This window comes from Manis pentadactyla, chromosome 4, assembly GCF_030020395.1.
Source record: "Manis pentadactyla isolate mManPen7 chromosome 4, mManPen7.hap1, whole genome shotgun sequence".
Lineage (NCBI taxonomy): Eukaryota > Metazoa > Chordata > Mammalia > Pholidota > Manidae > Manis > Manis pentadactyla.
This window is the reverse complement of record NC_080022.1, coordinates 185342672-185348343: the sequence shown is the minus strand read 5'-3', so window position 1 is coordinate 185348343 and position 5672 is coordinate 185342672.

Below are 5672 nucleotides of genomic sequence, written 5' to 3'. Positions count from 1 at the left end.
TGTGTGTACATGCTCATTCGGTCCTTGCCTGCCACCTGCCCCTTGCCTGTCTCCCCACCTTGGATCAGGGCTCAGGCCTTTCCTTAACAGCGGTCCCCCTTACCTGTGTCTCGGCCTTGGCTGGTTGGGGGCCCCTATGAATTGGGGGCCCTGACCTGTTTCATCAGGAGCACAGGGCTGGAGACAAAGCTGGGCTTTGCAAGGACCAGGAAGGGTATCTACACTTGTTTTTAAAAAGTCAGGGGACTTTTAGTCTTTGATGTGGAAACCTTCCTGGCAAGGGTAGAATAAGTAAGGGAGGAGTCAGGGGAGAGACGTCCAGGAAGAAGGGCCCTGCTGCTCCCCATGCTCCAGGGAGGGAGCCAGGGATTGGCCTTGACCTTCCAGACTCAAGCACTGGGCACCCCACGTGAGGAGAGATGCTCCAGTTAGGTGTGAGGGGCCAGCCCTTGGGTGTGTGAGAAAGAAAGTTGGCGCCTCACAGCCTTAAACCCCCAATGCTCTCCCTCAGCTCTTAGCAATCAGACCCTCTTTCCAAGCCCTCAATCTGCACCCCACGGGCTTGGGCCAGGCTTGCCCAGCCCCCGCACATGATGGAGGCAATAGCCAAGGAGGAACTCAGAGGTTACCACCCCTGGGTGGGCTGCAGGAGAGGCAGGAGGCAGCCTCTGCCCCCTTGGGAGGCTCCCGGCTTCCTGGGCAGCGTCAGCTGGCACACAAGAGGAGCCCTGCCTTCCAGACCCCGAACTCCTTGAATGGAGGCTGTTCCTTCATCTCCTGGGCCCGACCCAGCAGAGGTGCTCGATAGAAATCCAGAGAATAAATAACACCACTCTTAGAAAACAAGACCATACTCAGGGCCAAGAGTGAGCCGTGTGAGTTGGGAGTAGAGAGGACATTGTGGGCAAGGCCATGTGGGTACGAGGGAGCTCTGGGCTCTGAGTCAGAATGTCTCCTACCTAACGCTGTGTGACCTTGGACGAGTCACTCAGTCTTTCTGAGCCGAGGTCACCGCTAATTTAAAATAGGAATGCACATGAGGCCTGCCTTGCAAGGCAGGTACCAGGAAGAGGAGAATGTTTGCCACAGTGCTGGGGACCTGGGGGTGCTCAGGACAGAGTGACTCAGCCATCAAAAGAGGCAATCGGAGGGAAGCGAGGGGGTGGCCAGGGCCAAGGTGAGCCATGAGTCTTGAGAGACGAGGGGAGAGGATGGGAGGTGGGAACACCCCAGGAGACTTCACGGCCCAGGCGAGCTGGGGGTCAGGGAGAACATGGCCCACCCAACAGCGACGCTGCCCGGGGCCCAGGGATCCCCACGGGCTGCAGGCTGGGTGCCGGCGGCAGCGGGGTAGGGGAGCAATGTGTGGGGTTTTGTCTTGTGCTCTACACCCAGGGATAGCCTTGTTGCCCAAGAGCTGAGCTGGCGAGCGCCGCCTGCGAACGAAGGGACTCGGGAACCCCCGCCTGCTGCCGTCCTGGCCGCCGGCCCCACAGCGACGCCTGCCGGCCGCGGCGGGAGCTCCGCCGGGGGGCGCGGCCGGCGCGCCCCGCCTCCTGCCCGGCTTCCAGACGGCCGCGCCCCGGCGGAGCCCGAGGCCACGGGGGGCAGTGCGCGCCCGCGCATGCTCCTGGAGACATCCTCCCGTGTTTTAAACCAAGTGGGACAAGTTAATAGATGCTCTATTGTAAAAAAAGACTATTTAAACCCCCACGTTGCCCAGGCTTTGAAGCTCACCTGTGTCAACACTTAAAGTCACTCGGTTGGGGACATAAGAGCCACACGGGGTCATTAAAACAACAAACAGCCTGTCTTTTTTTTAATTTTGATTTTTTTATGTTCATCGTGGATATTCTTGTTCTAATACAGATTTTTTAAAAGGTTGTATTATTTCTCTCGATTGCTGTCCCCTTCCATGTGGTGCCCCAGGCAAGTGCCTCACTCCCCCCACCCCTGCTCCTGGCCCTTTTCCAGTCTATGCTATTTGAGGGGTTCTGGCTGGAAAACACACATCTTTTACCTTGAGAGCCCCCCACACACACCGACCAGAGCAGTGGGGTTCAGCAGTGTTCCTCTGATTCTTTCAGTAAAAGAATTTATTGCACCGAGGTACAAGCTTGGATGACGACGGTCCTCAGGGAGCCGGTGACACTGGCTCAGAAGCTTCCGTGGCCGGGGAACAGAGGCCCGTTCAGGCTCCCAAAGCGGGTGGAAATAAGGCAGTCAGGGAAAACCATATGGCCCAGCCTCCCGGAAGGAGGGACCCAAGAGCAGCTGGCCAGGCGCTTGGGAACTGGACAGTGGCCTGAGAGCACAGCTCAGGCAGGATAGTCCGGGCCCCGCGGGGGCCTAGGCACCCCCACCACGGTGGGCACACTCCTCCCAGGCGAGCTTCTCAGCTTCCCTCTGCCTCCCACCCTACTCAGGCTCCACAGCAGAGAGTCTTCCAAGATAAATCCTGAACTGATTGCCTCCCACGGCCTTGACTGTTACCCCTGGTTCAAGCCTCTGCCCTCTCTCCCCCGCCACACTAGCCCCTTGCAGCCCCCATCAACACAGCCACCAAGCCATGCTTTTAAAAAAGTTATGTTCCCTCTCAAAGCTCTCTCAGGAGGGAGCAAGAGGCCTCCAGAGCCATGAAAGATGAGTGTCTGCTGTTTGTAAGCTACCCAGGCTAGGGTGTCTTTGTTACGGCAGTCAGAATGGACTGGGACCACTTCCTGCCCCTTCCCTCTTCTGGTGCATTCAGGTCCTTTGGCTTGAGGCTGCCTCACTGCAGTCTCCACCTCCACTGCCCATGGCCTTCTCTGTGTCTGTCTCAAATCTCTCTCTGCCCTTCCCTTTTAAGGACGTGTCCTTGGGTTTGGGGCCCACCCTAAAAACAGGATGATCTCATCTCAAAATCTTCAACTTAATTACACCTGTGAAAAAAACTGCATCTCACATAAGGCTTCACTCACAGGTTCCCAGTGGATGTGATTTTTTTTAAAATTTTGGTATCATTAGTGTACAATTACATGAGCAACACTGTGGTTACTAGATTCCCCCCATTATCAAGTCCCCACCACATACCCCATTATAGTCACTGTCCATCAGTGTAGTAAGATGCTATAGAGTCACTACTTGTCTTCCCTGTGCTATACTGCCTTCCCTGTGCCTCCCCTGCTACATTACGTGTGCTAATCAAAATGCCCCTTTTCCCCCCTTGTCCCTCCCTTCCCACCCATCCTCCCCAGTCCCTTTCCCTTTGGTAACTGTTAGTCCATTCTTGGGTTCTGTGAGTCTGCTGCTGTTTTGTTTTTTCAGTTTTTTCTTTGTTCTTATGCTCCACAGATGAGTGAAATCATTTGGTACTTGTCTTTCTCCGCCTGGCTTATCTCACTGAGCATAATACCCTCTGGCTCCATCCATGTTGTTGCAAATGGTAGGATTTGTTTCCCAGTAGATGTGAATTTCAGGGCCTCCACTCAGCCCACTGCACATACAGGAGTGAAGGAGCTATGGAAGAGGCAGGGACCTGCCATGCCCATGTGTCTGGAACCTTCTCCTCCTCCTGTGAGCTTGACAGTTGCTGGGCCCTGCTGGCCTAAGGGCTGGGCCTACCCTAGGAATCATACTTCCCAGGGGAGGAAGAGTATGTAAACAACAGGGTAACTTCAGATGGGTGATAGCAGTCCTGGGGGCAGGCCAGGAGCTCTCTTAGATGGGCCCCATCTGTTCTCTTCCAACCATCCTCAGAGATGCACCTATGATACTGTTTTGCAGCCCAAGAGCTGGGCTCAGTTAACAATTTGTCCACAGCAAAGCAGGAACCCCAGACTAATCCCAAAGTCCATACCACCCCTATGCCCCAACTTCCACCATTAGCTGAAAGACGCAGAGTGAAGCAGACAGAGCAGAAAAGGAAGCCATTCCCTCATGCTCAGCCCCCTTGGCTGGCCTCCTAGCCCTCTGCCTGCCTCCACTGTCACCTCCTGTGGTCTGTCCCCACCCAGCAGCCAAGCAGTCCTGGGCTCTAGGAGGCCCTACAAAGAGAAACAGCTGATAAAACAGGAGGTTAATGAAATTGCAGCCGGACCTGGGATCTGACACCGAGGGGGAGAGGCGGGAAAGGCCTCTCAGCTCCCAAGTGAAACATGCTTGATGTCCTCAGTTTCTTATTCCTGAGCTGAGAGCCAGTGTGGCGGGCCAGGTGTTCTCAGCTTGGAAAGAGCCACAGGACGGAGCCTCTGCATTCATTTCTGTAGGAGGAGAGGGTTGAGGCTGCCCGTTCAGACCATGGAAAGGCCTTGAGAGAACAAAGCTCCCTGGAATGGGCTGCCATGTCTCAGGGACAGAGGGACAGCCCACGGCAGCACCATTTCAAACTAGCGTTAAGAGACGCAGACTGGCTCCAGGGCGCCCCTGACTCAGTGGGCAGTGTGGGGAAGGTGCTTCCTGTGTTAAACCTCAGTTATCAGCCCAGGATGAAGGGCCAGATGACCACTGGGGCTCTTCTGCTGAACCCACAGTCTCCCCTGGGAGTTCCTTTTGAGGGGCCTCAGAGAGCTGAAAGCCTAGTGGTGGCCAGCACCCCCGAAGTGCAGCAGGGTTCGGGGATCCAGGCCACAGTGCAGGGGGCAGGGCGGGTGGCTGCCAAGGGCCAAGGCCCAGGAGAAAGGAGAACAGAGACCAAGGTTTGTTTGTTTTTCCCTCTTTCTTTACCTTTTTTTTTCAGTTATATAAACATACATTTATACATTCTCATTATAAAAGATTTTAGAAATACCTATGAATATAAAGTAAAATATGATAGTCTCTCTCCAGGGACTGTATAGTGCAACACTCAAGAGCACAGGTCCCCTTGCCAGCTGCAAGGCCTTGAGCAGGTGACTTGAATTTTCTGTGCCTCAGTTACGATCTGCACAATGGGCTGTTGAGAGGATCAGATGAACTAAGCACACATGCAGAAAGCATTGGGGCAGTGCCTGGCGCAGAGCGTGCTCTCAACAGGGCTAACTGGTCCGTTGTTTCGTAGCTCCTGCAGTCACTCTTTCCCCAGAGGCAACCCACAAAGCCATATGTGTGTCTTTCCAATGCTTTTCCAACAGCTGATGCATGTGTGTATGTACACACACACACACACACACACACACACACACACACACACACATTTCTTAGATAAATGGAATCACACTTTAGATTATTATCCTGCAACTTGCTTTTTCTCTGCCCCCACAACCTAACCACCTGCCAAAGACCCCACCTCCCATCACCTTGGGAGTTAGGTTTCAACATATGGATTTTGGGGAGATACAAATGCCCATCTGTAGCAGAGATCTTTCCAACTCTGGGTAGATGTCTTCCATGTTCTCTGTGTCTGCTGCTTGGCACTTCGTTGCACGGATGTGTTTCAGGAAAAACTGTTTCCCTCTGTTCATATTTGTAACACTCCTGACACCAGACATGGGGTTTCACTAACTGCCAGGAGTGAGCACAGACCCCACAGGTCAAGACTGCTCCCCACTTCAGATCCCGCTTGCAAGTCATGAGTGCCAAGATTACCCACAACGTCTGTGGGGAAGTTGGGTTCCTATGGCCAGGATCCTCACTGAACTTAAACCACCTGATGATGTAACTGGCCTGTTGCTAGGCTACCGCTTCCACACCCCTAGGCAATAAGCTATTACTGT